Here is a 20,526-nt window from a genome sequence, read left to right on the forward strand (position 1 = left end):
GAAACTAGTATAGAGGAATGAGGCTAAGAATCCATTAGAAATCTTGCAAGTATATTTTTCATATAGATTAAAAATTGACAAAAAAGACTTTCATAAAGAGGATGAATAATAGGTTAGACACAGTTGAAGCGATAGTTAATGAAATGAAAAATAGAACTGACTAAATTATACAGAATGTTGCCAAAAGGGAGGTAGGAAGGAAGAAAGGCAAGAAAGAAGGAAGGAAGGAAGGAAGGAAGGAAGGAAAGAAAGAGATGAAAATATGAAAGAGAAAAGTTAGAGGATGAATTGAGACATTAAAATATATTTGTAATAGAATTTCCAGAAGGAGAATGAAGACAATATACAACAGATGATAACAGCTAAGAATTTTCTAGAACTGAAGAAAGCCATGAGTTCTCAGCCAGAAAAAAGCACAAAGTACCAATCAGATTAAATTAACACAAAACAAAACAAAATCTACTTGTAAACACATTTTGTTGGAACTTTAAAATAAGGTAATATTTTGAAACATTAATTTTTCTTGTAGACATATTGTTGCCAAAACAGAGTCTGTCTGCATTATTGTTTCTTTTTCTATCAAGATCACCTATTAACTTGTTTTTATCACCATTATTTATTAAGTGAAGGACTAAGTGATTAAAATAGCCAAAATCTGAATTTCGTTTTCTTATTAAGGAGACACACACTTTGGTTTTGTTAGTGGATTAGACATATTTTCTTTCATAATTGGTTTTGCATGTATCTGTCAATACTATTAACATATGTAATACCCAATTAAGTATTTTCTAATTTTCTCCCAAGGTATGAATATTACTCACTGTTGTGCAGATATTTAGGTATAACTACCGTGTTTCCCCGAAAATAAGACCTAGCCGGACCATCAGCTCTAATGTGTCTTTTGGAGCAAAAATTACTATAAGACCCCGTCTTATATTATATAAGGTCGTCTAGTAAAATAAGACTTGGTATTTTATATTATATTATATTGTATTATATTATATTATATTGTATTATATTATATTATATTATATTATATTATATTATATTATATTATATTATATTATATTATTATATTACATTATATTATACAAGACCCGGTCTTATATTATAGTAAAATAAGACTGGGTTTTATATTAATTTTTGCTCCAAAAGACACATTAGAGCTGTTGGTCCAGCTAGGTCTTATTTTCGGGGCAACACGGTAGTTGATGCAAGACTGTTGTTCCCTTCCTGCCTTAACTTTGGTCTTAAGTTACTATGAACTTATTTAATTGAACATTCCAAAGCCATCTTATCTCTAGGATTCCTTGGAGTGGGTTTCTTATTTTTTTTTTTTTTTGCTTATCTGTTTTATGGGGTACATCAAGGGCTGATACTCAGCTGGATACACTTGTGTAATATACTGACCAGCACTCATCCAGATTGCTTGATATTCCAATGATCAACTGGTGCAAGATTCAGTGATATAAAACTCCCTCAAGATTCAGTGATATAAAACAGTGACAACATTTATCTTGCTCATGAATCTGAAATTTGGGGAGGGCTCAATGAGGCCAGCTTGTCTCTGTTTCACTTGGCATCAGCTGTGATGGCTCCAGAGCTGGGGGCTGGGATTATCTGAAGGCTCACTCAGATTGACCTGATGATGCTAGTTATTGGCTGGATCCTCTGCTGGGGCTGTGGCCAGAATACCTACACTTGACCTTTCTATGTGGCTGCTTGGCTTCCTCACAGTATGGTGGCCAGGTTCCAAAGGTGAGAGAGGGAGGAAGCCAGGTAGAAGCTATGTCTATCTATCATCTTTGTCACCTAGTCTTGAAGTCACCCAGGGCCACTTTTACCTCATTCTAGTCATTGGAAATAAATCACTAAGGCAGACAGACTCACAATCAGGGAAAGAGGAATTGGACTCATCTTTTGATGAATGGAAGTATCAAAGAATTACAGACATTAAGACAACCATAGTCTTTATATGAGGTACAGAGAATAGACAAATTCACAGAAACAAAAAATAAAGTAGAGGTTACCAGGTGTTGGGGGAGCAGGCATAGGGAGTTGTTTAATGGGTACAGAGTTTCTGTTTGGGAACATGAAAAAGTTCTGGAAATAGATAGTGGTGATACTGAACAACATTGTGAGTGTACTGAATGCCACTGAATTGCACACTTGTAATTGTTAAAAAGGTAGATTTATGTTATGCATATTTTGTTACAGTTAAATAAATAAAAACATATAGTCTGCACTTGTTCTAATTAATCAGTGCCTGACCATTTTGGTCTTAAAATATTTTAAATACTCCTTTTGGATACATATGTATCCCAAAAGTATTCATGAAAGGTATGGACTCCTTACTCCTCCCTTTCCTGGAAGGATTCGTAAAGATAGAGGTAAAGATTGCTAATGAAAGGAGTGGTAACATTTCCTAGCTATGTGCTCCCGGGGCCATAAGATCTGGAAAAATTGGGGAATAAGCTATTTCCAATTTTAGTTGGTGAGCAACCCAACAGGGGAGCAACTTTTAATATGTGGGGATGACTGAGGAAACACGTTTTCCACTTAGTTTTGGTGAACTCATAATTTTGTTTCACTTCAGGGAAAACTCACTAAAAGAGAAATTATAATGGAGATTTTCAACTTCTAAACCAAGCTTCCTCTTTCTGTTCATCAAGGGCAAGAAAAGCCAATATCCTCAGTGACTCATAGTTATGTTGGGACTTGGTGAGAGGCTGTTAGACTGATCATCTAGTCAGCAGCACTCCCAGAACCTGTGCAGTCTTGTCACACCTGTCACTTCCCCGAAAACATTTGAATTCAGTATCTGGTATCAAGGAGAAGTACGGCTGAGACTTGGGAACCAGCATCTCCAAAAGGTAGCAGTGTTTACTACCAAACAGGGTGTGTCAGCCCTGGGCCATTTCGTGTGGCACCCTCATCCAGTCCTGTGAATAGAGTCATTTTGGTATATTTGCTAGTTCTTTCACATCAGACTTTAGTCATCACACCACCACAGCACGTGGCTCACTGACCTTAGAAAATTGGCTGTCTCCATTTCTGTGTGCTGGTTCTTTAGTAGGAATGTCAGAGCTTGGTCTCTTCATATTTTGCCACTATGTGAGGATGCCAACAGGGGTTCTAAATATTTACCTCTATGGTTCCTCAGTTTTATAACAGTGATAACATCTTCATAGTAACTTAATGATTATGCCAACAACATAAAATCTACTCCTTTGAGGATGTAATGTGGTGATTGGAAGATTCTTTAGAGGCAAAGGGTTAGTACGCATAAAATTTAACACAATCAACTAATGTGGAAGGAAAGCTTTGGGCTTGGTATCATAGTGTTTCTCCTTTTGGGGAGTGTTTGGAAGTATTTGATAACATTACTATTATTTGGGGTGATGCTGCTTGAATTTTTTCAGAAAATACTATGGGGCATATACTTGCACATATGTGGTGAATTTTATCAGATCTACTCAGACAGTGTGCCCTAAAGAAGCTCATGCACGTTTCTGTTTCTATAGCTTCCGTCTCTTGAACAGTAAGTTTCCTTCAAAGTGAGAGTCAGCTGCCTTTTGATGGGTATGAGCCATTGTCTTCCAACTTGCAGAGGTTTTCAGTGGCAGGTTTGTTTCCACAATGCCTTGGTTGTGAGGTATATTGTAATGCATAGGTAATTCCTTATTGCTCGTTAAGTTAAATTTTTGAACGGTTTATTTAAAAAATTTTTGAATGGTTTATTATAAAAAAAAGATAAATTAGAACAGATTCCAGGTTTTCCCTTTAATCATATTGACTTGCATTCTGACTTGCTTTCGTGGTGGAAGAGAGTAAGTGAAGCGATGACTGATCACTCCCATGTGAGTGTATTTAGCAGGGAAAGGTCATTCATCAGGTACATATTGAAGAATTCTGGTTAATTGGGCACTTTGTGTTAATCTTGGCAGTTTACTTGTGTCTGTTTTTGAAACATCTCAAGAACAAAATGACTGAACACATCCCAAAGTGGAGAAAACTGCCTTAGACTGCTTCCAGAACAGTTCTTGCTTTTCTGTGTAAAGTGAGGAGAGGACCTGGTACCTGAGAAGGTTGTGAATTTGTCCTGTCTGTCTTTGGGAGATGTTTAATCCTAGTGTATGTGTGTGCTGTAGAGGTCTGCGGGGGACGAGAGGAGGAGACGTGTGTCAGGAAGAGGGTGTGGGAGGGACACAGAGCCTGGACTGTGAGGACCTGGGGACGTGCAATGGAGATCCAGTGAAGGGGGAGAGGAACAGATCGCTCCAGAGATATGCTGGAGCATGTGCTAGAGAGGAGGGCATTGTAAAACTTGAAATCCAAGGGAACAAAAGTCGATTATTCTTTGCTTTGCATGTAAGAGCTCTTCTAGTACCTCTTATTTCATTACTCTGTCTGGCCCTGCTGAAATCAGTCAACCAAAGAAAATGGATTGGATGGTCACCCACTTAAATAGAAATATCAAGATGTCAAGATTGAACTGAATGAACAGTGAGATGATTTAAAGTTTGGGGCATGAATGTGACTGCTTAGCAGGTGTGTTTCTGTAGCTTCTTGTGCAGTTTACAGAATTTATACCATTGGCCAGCCCAGCTTGTATCCTTAGCCCACTCTGCTGCCTGTTGATAGCCCAGATTTCACTCACTACTCCTCTTCGTATGTCTATCTTCTTGGGTAGACAGCAAACTGTGGGGGAAGGACCACATGTACCCCATTAATTACTACATCACCTGTGCAGGGCAACGCCAGCGTCAGTGCTAACTGAATGTTGGCAAAAGATGAAGCATCACAACATCTCAAACCAGGTGAATCTGAATTTGAATTCTACTTACTTGACAGATATCTAACTTGAGCCAGTTACATTATTACTCTAATTTTCAGTTTCTTTGCCTGCAAAATGAGGGTAATAATATGTGCATATGTAAAAATTAAAGACAATGTTTGTAAATGACTTTATTCAGTTTCGGGCTCTTAGAAGGTTCTCAATCATTTTTATTATTTGTAATGATAATATTAAAGTCATCTTTCTCTGGTTTTTGCTGGATTGGTTAGAAGAAACGACTGCAGCAAAAAAGCCAGGAAGATTCAGCATCACTGTGTTTGAATATGTATGTGAGAATGTGTAAACTATCCTTAAGATCTTGCTAGAAACTCTTCATTTCAGAAGAATATAAAACAATGCTGTACCTTCTTCATGAACCCTTCCTTCAAACTTCTGTTGGCTGTCGTTTTCCATTAAACCCAGTAAGTCAGAAAATCAAACAACGAAACTAAAAAGCTAAAACTAAACATGGGAAGTGAAGTAAATATTTACACATGGCTTCCATAAGCATGATATATGTTTATACCTTTAGTATGTTTTGATTTGTGTATCCTACCACCTCGAGATGTAAGCTTCTCGCAGCTGGGATCCTTACCCCGGACATATTTTGTTTGCTCTTATTGTATCTAATGACTGTCAGAGTCCACCAATAAATATCCTAGGCTTAGTGTAGATACAGGCATGGATAATTCAGCAAGGGTTCTTATCGACCATTCTGTGTCTTTGCTTGGCTGCTGTATCAGTAGACTCGAAGACTCAGCCCCAGCTGTCCTTAGAGGCCGTCTATAAAAAGTGCAGGTGTTCAGCATTAGCAAATAGTTCTTATTATATGGATCGACTTTTGGCAGCTAGTAACGATGTTTCCTGAGATTGAAAAATGATTTTCGACCTTAAACAGTGGTTTCACATTACTGGAATGCCGAATTAAAAAAACACACAACACACACACACACACACACACACACACACACACACACACAGAATTCCTTTCATCAAGTAGTACTGAAACGGTTTTTGTTAGTTGTATACATTGCATGATTTGTATATTTTATAGTAGAATGTAAGCCTTTCTTTTTAACTGTTGTGGTTAGGTTTAGGTCCTCTGCCAAATGAAGCAGACTATGAAGAATTAAGGAAGGGTAATGCGTGCTGAGGTTCTGTTCTTGGTAAAAGGGACCAGGGCCTGGCCGGACGCCCCAGAAGGACCTAGGCTGGAGATGTTTCCAAGACTTTAAAAATACTAGGGCATTTTGTGTTCTACTAATGAAGACTTGTTTTTACTTAATCAGATTTAGCAGATCACCTTTTATCCCTGTTTACAGGAAGTGCAAATGCCCTTTGTGATGTAACTCTTAATTCTGTTGAATCCTTTCTCCACCTTAGCCTGAAGTCACCACTGGGCAGAATTGGAGGACCTTGTTTAAAATGACTATGAGGAATTGAGAAATGCCCTCTCTGCAGTCTCCATTCCATATAGATATAGATATAGATATATATATATATATACATACATGTATCTATATATATATATATATATCGATTAAAGCAGAGGAGGAGCTACATGGCTTGGTACATTTGGTACATGTCAACTTCTAGGTAAAAAACACAAGACTAAAAATTTGAAGCACAGGGCAGAAGAGTGCAGAGGTGCAACAAGCTTGCAGCTACAATTTGAGCCCTTCACTGCTTACTTGGGAGTTTGCTGAGGCAGCAGAGAGATCAGTTTAGCTAAAATAAGGACAAGACAGTGCCATTGGGTGGGGTGGTGTTGGGGGACTATACCTGAATTTATCTTAAGGAAGGCCGGTTCTGTTAAATGAATAATTTTCCTTACTTTGGCAATACATCACTGACTTTTTGGAATCTTTGCCGAGGCAGGTTAAGCCTTGATACCAGGGAAAACCAAACAACCCAATGTCAATTATCTCAACTGAGCTCTACTTTAGCAGACTTGAATTACGGCCCATGGCAGGAGAACCCGAATGTCCCATGTGTTAATGTCCCCTCGATCATCTTACCTTCTATGTCCTTCAGGTCTTTGCAGCAGAGCGCATTTCAGGTTTTTGTTCACATATGAAAGGCTCAGTTTCAAAGGCCTGGGTTTTCACACCCATGTCAGTATCACAGACTGAAATGTGACACAGGTACCTGGCCCTGGCTGCATACTTTCTTTAAACCTGAGCCAATAATACTGCAAAATGTTAGGGTAGGCACTCTTTCATCTCACACTTTAAAGTGAAAGGTTTGTTGATATAACCCAATTTCCAGTCTGCAGAGGTCACCCTGTAATGTAGCACAATGATGATAAGCTCATCAGTGTTGTTTGATGTTCCAATTTCCCTTCCTTGGTTTTTAGCCCCACTTTGTTTTGTGAAGCAAGTTTAGTAATAGTGATATTTTGGCTTGCCAACATGTGACAAGATGATTTCCCCTGACACACAGAGTGGCTTTAAACCACGCACAAGCTTTGCAGGGTTTATACCTGGATATAATTTGGAGAGGGAGAATAGAAGTGAGTATGTTCTTACATACATTTGGTAGTGTTGTTGGGCAGGATAAGGGATAAGATGCAGAGATCCTAAACTCTAGTTCCTGGCTCTCCCGTGACCTCGGCAGCAGTGAAAGTGTTCTGTATGACAGCATTCAGCAGTCAGCATGAAGTCAGCTGGTCTCAGCGCAGTGTCTGCACCATGTGGTATGTGGGCATGGACTGACTGTGGGGACGGAGGAGACATATAGGAAGCAGTGTCACCGGAGGGAGGGCATGAGCTAGTGTCTGTGAGATGCTCAGTTGCCCTTTGCAGACCTACGAACCTCAAATCTAAGGCCACATCATTGTTTCTAGTCCCTGTCCCAAGTTCAGAAGCAGAATCGAGGACGGACATGGAACAAAGCCTGTTACCTGGAATACTGGAAGGTGCCAGTTGGTTAGGGATCAATCCATCAGGCAAGTGAAATACAGGTAGAAACATCTAAAAGAGCCAATATCTGGCCTTTTATGATTTATAAAAACATATGACTCAATGTTTTCACTTGATTTGATTTCATATTATGCAGCCTGATTCTGTCTTTAAAAGCCAAGTCAGTTTTATCCTTCTGGTGTAGAAACACCCCCACTCTAGCCCAAGGTCAGGGTTATAGCGAGGGCAGTACACACTAACTAGCAGCTGCCTGTTGTGATGGAATCTGTTATCTTTGTTGACAGAAAGGCGCCTTATTCAAATTATTGTGCGGGAGGTCATCTTGGAAGCTCTACTAGTTTATTTCTTTTCCTTCAGTTAAACCATCCTGACAATAATTCTTTACTCTTTTATAAATATCTGTTTCAGCAGTCAAGGGTATTCACAGATCTTTTGGTGGCACTTTTCAGTGTGAGCTCCCGGCCAGATATGGCCTCCTCTAAGACCTGTGGACATTATTAGATGGGGTGTATGGTAGCAGAAAATGGAATGAGACCAGTATTGATACTGCTGCCTTCCAAGTGAGTTGAAACTGGCTGTGTTGTTTTCCAGCCCTTGACTTGAGGGGGCCACCGTGATAGATGCTGGTCTCCCGGTCTCCACAACTGACTCAGCAGCACAATGGGGGCCCTCAGATAACTCCTCTGGTTAGCATGGTTCCAGCACAGTAGGACCATTGCAGAGGTTTAGAAACAATAGTGCAAAGCCCTGAGGTTCGTCTGAGTTGCCTTTGGGTGGCTGCTGGGAGGAGAGGGGCATCCTCCAGGGTCAGGCCTGGGCTTTTCACACCTCTTACTTTTTGCTCCTTTCAGCCAGAACAGCTCTGTCTTTTGTGTTTTATATTGGAAGAAAGCGTTCAACAACTAAAAGAAAAAAAAAAATTAAACACCACTGGGCCAAATGATCTTTAGGCTCTTCTAGCTTGTTGAGAAATTAGAATTCTTCCTCTAAATATCAAAATGTACAATCTGACAGTATATGCCAGTACAAAGGAGAATAACTTTTTTCCTTTTTCAGGCATCCCTACAGAGGCCCATAAAATAGAAACATCTGTCCTTCTGGAGACACTGGGAAGGGAGGAAGCTTTCAGCCTTCCTTCCAGCCCCCACCCAAAGGACAGGGGGGCTTATTTGATTGCCTAATTGAAGGAAAGTAATGAACTTGGCCAGCTTGGTCCCGTCGGGGTTGTGTCACCTGGTTTGCTGGCAGGCAGGGCATGTCCTTCCCTCTCGTGGTGATTGGATGGGCAAGCTGTGGTTTCTGCCTCAGGGACAACTTGCATATTGGTATGGTGTGGGCAAGTAGGGAGCCTGGTTGTGACCTCATGTACTAGCCACATTCTCTGATCCAGCTTCACTAGTGATAAAGCTGATTGATCCTATGTGACTCCCGCATCCATTTCTCAGTAAATCCTGAAACTGTAGGAGTGCGAGAGATGGAGGAAGTTTCTTTGGAGAAACTCCAGCAAACTAAATCCTTACTCCTTGGCTGTTACTTCTTGATTTGCAGTGTAGAGAGACCCTCTGCGGACCTCCTGACCTGCGCCTTCCATGTGTAGACTAAGAAGTCCTCTTGTGTGGCCCTCGCTGCTCACTGCCTCCCCGAGGCTGGGCTGTGCGCGCCGCGGGCGGCCACGGCTCCCTGGGCGCTGGCTCAGTACTGCGCCCCCTTGGTGCTGGGGCCTTGCCTCTCCTCACATTGCAGCTACAGTTCGGTTTGATTCAAGGCCCTGTGAACACCACAGGTAGGTCTGTTTTTCATAAGAACGCTATCATGCTTGTTTGTTTTTAACTCCCTAGAGCCATGTTTGTTGATCTCAAGAAAGCACGCAGGGAATTCAGCCTGGCTGACAGGAGCAGGCGCTCAAGCACGCCCGACCTTTCATCTCAGGACGTTTCCCTCTGTGTCATGGCGAGCAGAGGTGTCCCCGGTCGCCCGCCAAACGTCCGGGAGCCTTGCAGTCAGTCTGTCATGCCCTTTGCAGATCCCGGAGGAAGCCCTGTTGTTCCTCCGTCTCTTCGTGCCCCTATCGGGCAGACCTCGTGCAGCATGTGCCCTCCTCAGACTGGTTCACGCGTCCACCGGAGGCCCTTTCTGGCTCCATTCACATCTCTGCACCTGGGTCCAGGGGAAGGCAGATCTTAACGCTTTTCCTCAGCTGCGTGGCTGCTGTGTTTCTGTCTTAACTTTTCTCCAGTGCTTACAGCATGATACCTTTTGAAAAGCTCCCCCTCCCCTTTCCCTCCTCCTACCCCTCTGGCATTCTGTCCCATTGGCATGGGAAACATGCTCCAGCCCCCTGCATCAGTGGACAGGGCTTCCGGTGTGAGTCAGCCGGGCTCTGAGAAGCAGGGGCTGCTGTTCTGCGCTGTCAGGCCCGTGTCCCATCCCTTTCCGTCATTAGTCAGCGCCCAGCTTAGTGCAGAGGGGCTCCCCACACAGGCTGCAGCCAGGCCTCTGCCTTCCCTCCTATGGCTGCTCTCCCCAGGCAGGGAGCTGGAGAAGAGCAAGGAGGTTTTGACCTACAGGGCACGTGAGAGGACCATCTAGAGTCCCTCCAGGGCTTGGAGATGTTGGCTGTGGCTCTCTGCTCTCCGCTGGGTTGGTGCATGGGGCAGGAGGGCCAACGGTGCGCAAAGGGCCAGAGATGAAGTGGACATAAGAGGAAGCTCTCAGGGCTACCTTTCTTGTGATACTTCAGCTCACACTACACGGGCAAACACCTGTTCAGGGGCACGCAAACAAAGCTGCCTATCCCAAGATTTTCCCACCCACCTCCCCGAAACACTGATGTGTCTTCCACAGAGAGCACTTACCACTGCGACTCTTTTAAAATACAAGTATGTGGTCAAGTGCAGGCAGGATTCTGATCACAGGAGACAGGTTGGGGGATAAAAACCTTAGGTCATTTCAGTCGGGATGTCAGACAGATGAGCCCTTGGTGGGATCCAAGGATAGATGTCATTCTCCTGCAGGGTCCCCACCCCTTATGGGAGGAGACGGAGGTCAGCCCTCAGCCAGTCAGGCTGGAGTTCAAGCCACGGCTCTAGCCTGAGTGGGAACTGCCTCTCCAGGTCCCGGCAGCTCGGATCCTGATTAACTAATACACTTTCATCTCGAGTTCAGACTCCACATCTCAGTTCCAGGTGTGTGTATCCAACTGCCTCCTTTTATCTCCAATTTGGATACTAGATGTCTAGATATTTCAAATATTACCTTTGGAAAACTGAACTCTCATCTGCATGTTCGACTTCACCACCACTAGCCTCCCCGCAATATTTTCTCCAAGTCCATCCTCGTCTCAGTCAGTGGCTCTGCCACTGAGCCATTTGCTCATGCGAGAATCCTAGCAATGGCCCTCAGTCCCTTCCTCCTCCCTACACACGATGTAGTAGCAAGCTCTGGCATCTCTCACAACAGACGACGCAAATGCCTCCAATTCTCCACCACCCACTAGTTTAGGGCCCCATTACTCTTCACCCAAACTCTTCATATAGCCTCTTTTCTACTCTCCCCATTTCCACTCCTTTCTATCTATTTTCCAGAAAACAACCAATCTTATAAAAAACAAAATTTGAATAACTTGTTCCTTTGCTTAAAACCTATCAGTGCCTTCTCAGTACAGTTAACTAGAATAACAATGTATGTCTTGCCGTATCCTCTGAGACCAAGCTCTGCAACGTCTGGCCTCTGTTTAGCTAACCCATACTTCCCCGTCCTCTGCCACACTATACTGACTCCATTTCTGTTGTTTAAATTTGTCTAGTGCCTATGCCTTCAGGACCTTCCCTCACCTGGGCCACTCTTCCAGCCCTTGCCTCCCGCCCACCCTTTGTCTACCCTGTTCCTCTTATCCTTGAGGTGTTTAACTAATTGTCACCTCCTCCAAGAGGCTTTCCCTGACTACCCAATCTAACTAGGTCACCTCTTACTATTTTTCTCCATCTGTAGACCTGTTAGTTCCTTCATGCTGCATATCACAATGTATGATTCTGTGTTTCTTTAGTGCTTTAATTCCCTAAACTCCAGGAGGGAATGTGCTATTTTGTTCAGCATCTAGTACAGGGCTTTGTGTCAATGAATACTTGTTACTTGGCCGAATCATTTAATCCAGTGTGGGTCAGGGTGGGAAGGATGGTAACACTGAGTCAGAAATTGGGCATGCCTACCAGCAGAGTCAGTGCCGTGGGCAAACTGCAGACTTCCTTCTTCTTGGGGCTCTGCTCTGAAGGCACTGACCAGGGTCCAGTGGGCTGGGCTGGGCTGGGTGCCCTTGGAGGTTTCAGGCCTCCAGTACCTGCAGCGCTACAGGGCAGGGCGGGCACAGAGAGGAACTAATGGTATCAGGGACCTCAGCACCCACTCTGGCCTGTTTCACTGGGGGCTGGACAAGCAACTGAAATCCATAACATTAAATCATTACAAATCAAGGCGATATTGAAGGATATCGAATAATATGTGGAAATATATCAGAATTACTTGTGTGTTTGGGAGGAGCGGAGCAGGAACAGCTGTCCAATCCCCATTTGATTACTTTATGACCTTTGTGCCTTGTGTATCATTAAAGTTATCATACTGTATTTCAGGGGTATGCACTCAGTCAGAACATACATGTGGAATATTTAGAAGGTACAATTATTCCTACCACCGCTTCTGTTTCTACTAATACAATCAGGCATACCATATGAAATTGCGGCCAAATTATAGGTAAAATGCAGCTGACCTGTTGTTTTTGTTGAATAGATGAGCAAAAAGTTTGCTAAAACAATGTTCTGAGGCAGACCCTATTGTACTTCCAGCTTACAGATTAGGACACTGAAACACACAGAAGTTAGGTCATTTGCCCCATGCAGCCGGAAAGTAGCAGATTCTGATTATAAACCCAGGTTATTGGTGTGTGGTCTCAGCATCCCATGTAAACTTACCACTACCTCCATCCCATGCAGTCCCTGAGCTTTGTTAAATTCCTTTGAAAAGCATACAGGCATATCCAGAACTATCAAAAGGTGAGTATGAAAAATACACTTTACTTTTATTGTTATCAAGCAAACAGACTAAGAAAGTCTAAAAAAAATCATTTTAACTGTAAGAAAATCTTGAAAGTACAGCAAATTATGATGAAAATATGAATTGCCTCTTATACCAACCAATGTTAACTACTATTACTATTTTAATGTATTTCCTCTAATATTTTTTCTATGTATATTTATGTGCATAGATTATTTGAGGTCATTATATAGTTTTATATATTTAACTATCTATGTATATGTCAATATTTTTTACTTTATATCATGTCACCAATATTTTCTCACTTATTAATTATTCATTCACAATCTGATTTTTAGTAGATGTTTAATATTTGTATAGATGTATGCTAATTTGACTGTTTCCTTATTGTCACATATTTAAATTGTTTCAGATTATTTTATGTGTGCCTTTTGTAAATATCACATCTCTGTTATGGGTGGAACAGTGTCCCTTGTGTGATATGTTGAAGTTCTAACCCGTGGGAACTGTGAAGGTGACTCTGGAAATAGGGTCTTTGCAGATGTAATGGAGTTAAGTGGAAGCCATACAGGATTCAGGTGGGCCCCGAATGCAATGACTGGTGTCCTTATAAGTAAGAGAGAGAGTTAGAAGCAGTCACTCACACAGGGGGAAGATGGCTTGTGAGGACAGTGCAGGATTAGAGCGATACAGCTACAGGCAAGGGAACTCCTGGGATTGCAGGCAACCACCAGAAGCCAGAAAGAGGCAAGGAAGAGTTCTTTCCCAGAGTGCTGACACCTCGCCGGCTTCCAGAACTGTGAGAATCAATTTCTGTTGTTTTCAACTACCGAGTTTGTGGCAATTTGTTACAGCAGCCCCTAGGAAACTAATTCAATAGTAATATTTTGGTTTTTGACCAAATTTGAGTTTCCTTGAAAAAGTTTTCAGTTGTTACTCTCACTAATATATTTATCTAATGCCTTTGACTTTTTTTATTAAATTTATTGGGGCGACAGTGGTTAGTAAAATTACATAGGTGTCAAGCATACAATTCTGTAATACATCATCTGTATATTACATTGTGTGTTCACCACCAAGAGTCAGTTCTCCTTCCATCACCATGTATTTGACCCCTTTAATGTTTTTTATATGCATCCTCCTGTTACTTTTTTGTTATCTTTTCAATTGCTTATATCTTCTTCAGTGTTTTGAAACATGTTTATTTTATTGCCTTTACATTTTTGAAAACCATCTTTGACATATATTTTTCTAATTGTCAGAATTAAGATTGAAACAGCAATATTTAAGTTGCCTATATTTGAGGTTATGAGTTGAGCAAGTTTACTTTTCCCTCCTTTCTACTTTTAGGTCTTAAAATATAGTAGTGATAATACCTCACATTTACTGAGTAAGAGCCATGATATAATACTGTGCCGGTGTTTACATGTACTTGTAATAGCGTATCTCATTTTACAGAGAAGACCAAAACATTGAGAGATTGTGGAACTTGCCCAAGCTTACTAGGGAACTGTACTATTGGGCCTTCCAAATAAATTCTGGCATTTTAGACTTAATTAGTATTAGACTATGATGTTTTACATTAATTATATCTTTTACTTTAAGAATTTTTTCAGACATTTTATTTTAGTATTGAAGATAGATGGATTAACTGATTAGCTATTTTCTATGTTTGTGTAGTTTATGATCAGAGACTTGATGAAATTTAGTACGTGTATAAAATGCTTGCAATTCTTTTTTTTTTTAATCAAGTGCTTTCTCAGATCAGATCTCAAGACCAAGACTAATTTTCAGTTATTTACAAATAGGCCATATGGTAGAAATTTTAGTACACCAAGTGACACAGAGGCCAAAGAATACTTTTTTCCCCTTTATTTATTTATTTTTTCAGTTACAGTTGATATTCACTGCTATTTTATATTAGTTTCAGTTATGCAGCATATGGTTATATATTTATATAATTTATGCAGTGATTCCCCGACTAGTCTAGTACCCACCTGGCACTATCCATAGTTGTCACAACATTATTAATTATATTATCTATGCTGTACTTTACATCCCCATGACTATTTTGTAATATCCCTCTATTCTTTACTGAGTATTAAAATGTTATATATTGGTTATCTATTGCTGTATAACAAATTATCCCAACACTTAGCAGCTAAAAACAACAAACATTTATTCTTTCAAAGTTTTTGTGTCAGGAACCTAAGCATAGCTCAATTGAGTGCCTCTGGCTCAAGACTGCAATTGACACGCTGGCCTGGACTGCATTCTCATCTGAAGGCTCAAGTGGGGGGTTGGATTTTTGGTAGGGTTCAGTTCCTCCTAAATTGTTGGACTGAGGGCCTCAGTTCCTCATAGGCTCTTGGCTGATGGACTCCCTCAGTTCCTTGTCACTTGGGCCTCTCAATTGGGCAGGTTATAATGGCAGCAGGAGTCCTCAGGGCGAGGGAGAGAATGAGAGTACCCAGGACAGAAGCCACAGTCTTTTTGTAACCTAATCTTGGAAGTATCATTCTGTTACCTTTGCTACGTTCTGTTTGCTAGAAGGGAATAACTAAATTCAATCCACACTCAAGGAGTAGGGATTACATAACAGTATGAATACCAGTAGATGGGAATCATAGGAGGCCATCTTAGAGGCTACCTGCCATATTTTGGTTTTAGCTCTTTGACGAGATAACATTTGAAATCTCACTTCTGAGGAAGTCTGAATCACCTGAGATCATTTAGAGGAAAGTGACCTGAGGGTTTAGACTACAACTAGGCACATGCTTCTGGGGGGAAATTGTTCTGCTTCCTCTTATAATCTGTTTTAGGCAGAAATGAATAGCAGGGATCACATGGGCACCTTTAACCAAATTTCAGCAGTAAATTAGATATTCCTTCATTGTCATTTGGTATTTAGTGTTGGAAAGGATCTTGCTAAAAGTGACCAAAATTTGTTGCTTTGCATTGCTGAACTTGGAAATTTGTTCCACTTAATTTTGTACTTTAAAAATGTTATCAGGATGTGCCTAGGAATACATTTTTTCATTGGTTTTCCTGTGAATTATAATAAGCTGTCAACCATTGCAATCTGCTTATATGGGCCTTTCTTCATCTCAAGAAAACCTTTTCCTCTTATATCTTTGATTATTGCTACTTTTATTTCATTCTTTTCTTTAGGAATACCTTTCAGCCTCAGCTTAGTAGCTCTCATGTCCTTCTTCCTGCTTAGCTCTTTTTCTTTGTTCCAAGAAAACTTCTATGCCCACCACTACATGATTGGAGTTTTTGTGTTGTTGATTCATCTGTTCCTTCAATGCAGATTTTAATGATTTTAAATCTAACAATGTGGCTTTAGTGTCCTTGCAATACTTTTTTCATTTTATCATTACCCTTTTAATTTATCATTTCATGTTTTCACTGTTGTTTCCTTAAGATTATTTGTTTCTAGTCATAGTTGTCTTGTCTTCTTGTCCTTTATTGAGGAAACCAAACATTTCCTTAAAATTCTTCTCAGTCCTGAAATAGATAATGTTATGAAGTGTTTTATTCTTCCCTGTCTCCGGAATGCTTTTTTTTCCTTCTCTTTTTCATCAAATTATTTTTAATTTTCTTTTTACTCACCTTCAAACAAGGATCCAAACTCAGTATTTTTCTTTCTTTCTTTCTTTCTTTCTTTCTTTCTTTCTTTCTTTCTTTCTTTCTTTCTTTCTTTCTTTCTTTTTCTATTCTGGAACACGAAGCTCTTTTTAATTAAAGTATAGTTGACATACAATCTTATATTAGTTTCGGGTGTACAATAACGACTTGACATTTATATACTTTATGAAGTGATCACAAGAAGTCTAGTACCCATCTGTCACTGTACAAAGTCATTGCAATATTGACTATATTCCCCATACTGTATATCATACCCCCATAATTTATTACATTATAAATTTGCACTTCTTAATCTCCTTCAACTTTTTTGTCCATTCCACCCACTGCCCTGCTCTCTGGCAACTATCAGTTTGTTCTCTGTATCTATGAATCTGTTTATTTTGTTTTGTTTGTTCATTTGTTTAGTTCAGATTCCACATATAAGTGAAACGATACAGTATTTGTCTTTCTCTGACTTATTTCACATAACATAGTACCCTCTAGATCCATCCATGTTGTCGCAAATAGCAAGATTTCATTTTTTTTTTTATGGCTGAGTAATATTCCAGTGTATGTGTGTGTGTGTGTGTGTGTGTGTGTGTGTATTCTTTATCCATTCATCTATCAATGGACACTAAAGTTGCTTCCACATCACAGCTATTGTAAATAATACTACAATGAACATAAGGGTGCATATATCTTTTTGAATTCGTTTCTTGTTTGTTTGTTTGTTTTCTTAGTGTAAGTGCCCAGAACTGAAATTGCTGGATTGTAAGGTAGTTCTATTTATAATTTTTTGAGGAACCACCATACTATTTCCATACTAGCTACATCAGTTTACATTCCCACCAAAAAAAAAAAAAAGGGTTCCCTTTTCTCTATATCATCGCCAACACTTGTTTTTTGTCTTTTTGATGACAGCCATTTTGACAGATGTGAGGTGATATCATTGTGGTGTTTACCTGCATTTCCTTGATGATTAGTGGAGTTGAGTACCTTTTCATGTCAGACTCGGTATTTTTCAATAAACAAGACAACTATATTGTACTTTATATAAACTGAGACTGAATTGCTTTTTTCAAATGAAATTTATTGGGGGGTAACACTGGTTATTAAAATTATATGTTTCAGATGTACAATTTTATAGTACATCATGTATATATTGCATTGTGTACTCACCACCCAAAGTTTAGTCTCCTTTTGTCACTGTATGTTTGACCCCCTTTAGTGTCCTCATCCCCCCACCCATATGCTTTCTCTCTGATAATCGTCATACTGTTGTCTGTGTCTATGAGTTTGTTTGATTCTTGCTTTCAGTTTAGTATTCCATATATGAGTGAAATCCTATGATTCTTGTCCTTTTTTGTTCGACTTGTTTCAGTTAGCGTGCTACTTTCAAGATCCATCCATTTTGTCACAAATGGCAATATTTCATCATTTTTTATGGCCAGGTATTATTCCACTGTATACGAGTATATGTACTACCTCTTCTTTATTCAATCATCAGTTGAAGGACTGTTAGGTTGTTTCTGTCTTGGCTATTGTGAATAATGCTACATTGGACATAGGGGTACATATACCTTTACAATAAATGTTTTCAAATTTTTCAGGTAGATACCCAAAAGAGGGATTATGGGTCACATGGTATTTATAGTGTTAATTTTTTTGAGGAATCTCCATACTCTTTTCCATAGAGGCTGAAACAGTTAACATTCCCACCAGCAGTGAATGAGGGTTCTCTTTTCTTTATATCCTCTCGAACACTTGTTGTTTCTTGTTTTATTGATAATAGCCATTCTAACAGGTATGAGGTGATGTCTCATTGTAGTTTTGATTTGCGTTTCCCTTACTGCTAGTGAAGTTGAGCATTTTTACATATATCTTTTGGCTGTTTGTATGTCTTCTTGGGAAAATATTTGTTCAGGTGCTCTGTCCATTTTTTTTTAATTGAATTATTTTGTTGTTGTTGTTGTTGAGTTGTATGAGTTCTTTATGTATTTTGGATATTAGCCCCTTATCGGTGGTATCATTTGCAAATATCTTCTCCCATTCTGTCCGGTGTCATTTTGTTTTGTTTATGGTTTCTTTCGCTGTACAGAAACTTTTCAGTTTGATATAGTCCCATTCATTAATTTTTGCTTTTACTTCCCTTGCCTTTGCGGTCAAGTTCACAAAATCACCTTTGAGACCAAGGTCCAAGGTCCATTTGTTTTTTTCTATATATTTTATTGTTTCAGGTCTTATATTCAAGTCTTTAATCCATTTTGAGTTAATTTTTATGTATGGTGACAGCACCTAATTTCATTCTTTTGCACGTGGCTTTCCAGTTTTCCCAACACCATGTATCGAAGAGGCTTAAGATGTTAGCTGACTCTTGAATGGACATTGTCTGAGTATATTGAAAAAGCTGAAATCAATCACCCAGCTCCTTTCCCTCTCTTTATGGCTTGAACAACCAGAATAATCTGTGAGTTGTCTGATTAGCAGCATAGAGTCCTATTTCTGGCCCAGGTAGGCTATAAATCTTTGAGGAAAACATTTACCCATTTGGATCTCACCTTTAACCTCTGAAAAACAGGTTGACCAGGTTCACTGGGTTATTTCACAGGACCTCTGTCTGTTAAGTAGCAGAAAAGTTGGGTTGTTTTCCCTTCCTGAATTCTAAAATTAGTGTTTATGGAAATGATTTAGTTGTCACTAACAGTATTATGGGCTCCTGTGTGACATGGCAGTGAGTACACATCAGCTGTTAAGAAACAAAGATCTTGCTTTCCTACTGGAGACATATGGTTAAAACCACAACAACAACAATTACAAAAAAGTACCAAAAGGATATTTTGCACACACAGAAAAAAACCTTAAAGAGAATTAGTTTTAAGAAGTATACCACTGACTTTTCCTTGATATCTTATAAACACTGAATAATATTGAGCTGATTTTTTAAAATTTGATGTTAAATTAAGATACTAGTTACTTTAGCAGCAGGGAGATGGGTAGAGTACATTAGGGAGTGAGAAGTAATCTTTTGCTGTTGTCACTTCTGAGAATGAAAAGTATAAGAAGAGCTCCAGCAAAAAAAAAAAAAAAAAAAAAAAAAAAAATATTTCTAATTGCAGTGCAACCCACAAGCTTGCACATCCTATAATGAGAAAGCTCCTTGTTCACTGCCAAAATCTGCCATCCAATCTGTCTGGTAGTTGATTTCGTTATTACATTTTGATGTGCCCTTGACAAGCTTTAGCACACAAAAACTCAACACTTCCTCCTGAACCCCTCCAGTACCAGAAAGATCAGGGAGGCTGACAAAGGCCTGTGCTCCACTCAGTTATTTACATAGCTGGAATGTTTATAAACAGAATGAGTGTGAGGGGAGCAAAGCCTTAATCACACCAAGCAGCTCTCTGCCCTGCATGTGTTAAAATAGCAACTCTATCTTGTCCCGCACTTCGTGCTTCACAGAAAGACCCAAACTCAGTGCCTGAAAACTGTCCTGAGGGGTTTAAAAATGAGGAAAAACAACTCTCTTTTCCTTTGATAATTCTGACGCATTGTTCCCCCACTTTGGGTCTGTAGCATCTGGTGTTGTTGCAATCATCTTTCCATGTCACCCTGATCCCCTTGGTCCCAGCGACAGCACCAGGCCCCTCCCAGTTCCCTGACCTATCCTCACAGATTTACTCCCACATCCAGACTCCAGTGGGAAAATAGATAGGATTCAGTATTATAGTAATTTCATGAAATATGTTACAAACCTCAGAAAAACTTAAGGGAAAGGCAATAAAAACAAACAATGCCACTGTGCCTTTGCAAATATAACTCCATTTTCCTGCTCTCGTTTTAGTTTTTCATCCACAGGTGTTAATGTGATGTAAATGTTCTGGATGAGTTTTATTTGAAAGGTCCTAACCTGTTCCTGGGAGTGAAATGTTGCTTTCAGCATTATTCTCAGCTACACTAAATGTCTTCCACGTAAACAGGTTTCTCTGGTGTGGGCAAAGTGTTAGTTTGCGAACTTGACTGTTGGTAACCCTAAATGTTAGAAAGGGCTCTGTTACAAAGGTGAAGACATGCTGTGGTCCAGGATTGGCTCTA

General features: G+C 40.0%; 1 protein-coding gene across 5 annotated transcripts in view; it reads left to right on the forward strand.

Moving 5' to 3' along the window:
- Nucleotides 1-20,526, forward strand: part of SUGCT (succinyl-CoA:glutarate-CoA transferase) — a 719,436-nt gene that overhangs the window by 496,301 nt on the left and 202,609 nt on the right. The window lies entirely within an intron of this gene.

This window comes from Rhinolophus ferrumequinum, chromosome 20 (genome assembly GCF_004115265.2).
Source record: "Rhinolophus ferrumequinum isolate MPI-CBG mRhiFer1 chromosome 20, mRhiFer1_v1.p, whole genome shotgun sequence".
Taxonomy (NCBI): Eukaryota; Metazoa; Chordata; class Mammalia; order Chiroptera; family Rhinolophidae; genus Rhinolophus; species Rhinolophus ferrumequinum.